The following is a 1,070-nucleotide window of genomic DNA, read 5'->3' as shown; positions in this document are numbered from 1 at the left end:
CCCCAACTATCCCCAGTTCAGGCCAGGCCACCCGGACTTGGACCTTCTGCGCGGGCGAGGGAGCCTGAATCTAAACTGAGTGAAAACACTTGGCCCGCTTGGGATCCTGGGCGAGGACCTAAATACCGGATCGAAATTGAGTAGAAAATCGATGTTCGTTGTGATCTCACACCCCTAAAAAGTCTCCCCTGGAAAGGGTTCGCCTCGCAGGCACGGACGGGGTTCGAACCCGTGATCTTCGGTTTACGAGACCGACGCCTTACCACTTGGCCACCGCGCCTGCGTTGGAATGGCGGCTCGGCGAGCCTCTATCCTGGCGCCGCTCCCTTGCGCTCGCGCGGCGAGCACGAGCGCAGGCCCAGCGCGCGCGACCGCCCGGCTCCGCCCCCTCGCCGCGGCCGGCGGGGCGGGGCTCCAGCGTGCGCGTGCCGGCCGCTCCGGCGGGGCTGCCCCGCGGCTCCTGCTTGTCCGAGACGGACCCGGGCGGAGTCCGCAGGATCTTCAAGGGCTCTCCGCTGGGGGAAAGCTCGTCTGGAGCTCGGGAGCGGGCGGGACGCTCGCAGTCGTTTCAGAGCCTGGGATTCGAATCCCAGCTCCGCCATAGAGACTTGGCGACCTTGGATGACTGATCTCGGGGCCTCAGTTTCCCCTCTCGGGTGAGACACCCAGGAGGCGGAGGAAAGGTTGCGGACCCTTCGGGGCGATCCACCGCTGCCCTGCACGGAGCTGACGCTCAACAAGGGCTGTTGAATCAATGTGTAAGTCTAAGTTTTCTGAAATAAAAACTCCCCAACTCCTCCTCCGTTGAGCCCCGGGGATGTGCCTGGCCCCGGGACCAGCAGCAGCACCTGGGAGCCGGTTAGAACCGCAGCTTCTACACGCTCAGCCCAGACCTGCCGAATTAGACCTGCTGCCGGAGCCCAGCGATCTGGGCGGTAACAGGCTCTCCAGGTGATGCTGATGCGCCGGCAAAGGCTGAACCCCAATGCTCTGGACGGTTGATACGCATATTCACGTTTATAGACTCGAACGAGCCCTTTTGTTTTTATTCAAGTGGACTGACTTGACAC

At 62.7% G+C, this 1,070-nt stretch overlaps 1 non-coding gene across 1 annotated transcript; it reads right to left on the bottom strand.

Moving 5' to 3' along the window:
• Positions 1-208: 208 nt before the first annotated feature.
• Positions 209-280, bottom strand: TRNAT-CGU (transfer RNA threonine (anticodon CGU)). The gene has a single exon. It is a non-coding gene; the product is annotated as a tRNA-Thr (tRNA).
• Between the last annotated feature and the right edge of the window lie 790 nt (positions 281-1,070).

This window comes from Odocoileus virginianus, chromosome 33, assembly GCF_023699985.2.
Source record: "Odocoileus virginianus isolate 20LAN1187 ecotype Illinois chromosome 33, Ovbor_1.2, whole genome shotgun sequence".
Taxonomy (NCBI): Eukaryota; Metazoa; Chordata; class Mammalia; order Artiodactyla; family Cervidae; genus Odocoileus; species Odocoileus virginianus.
Note: the sequence above shows the minus strand (reverse complement) of the source record. Positions and strands in the feature narration are given on the sequence as shown.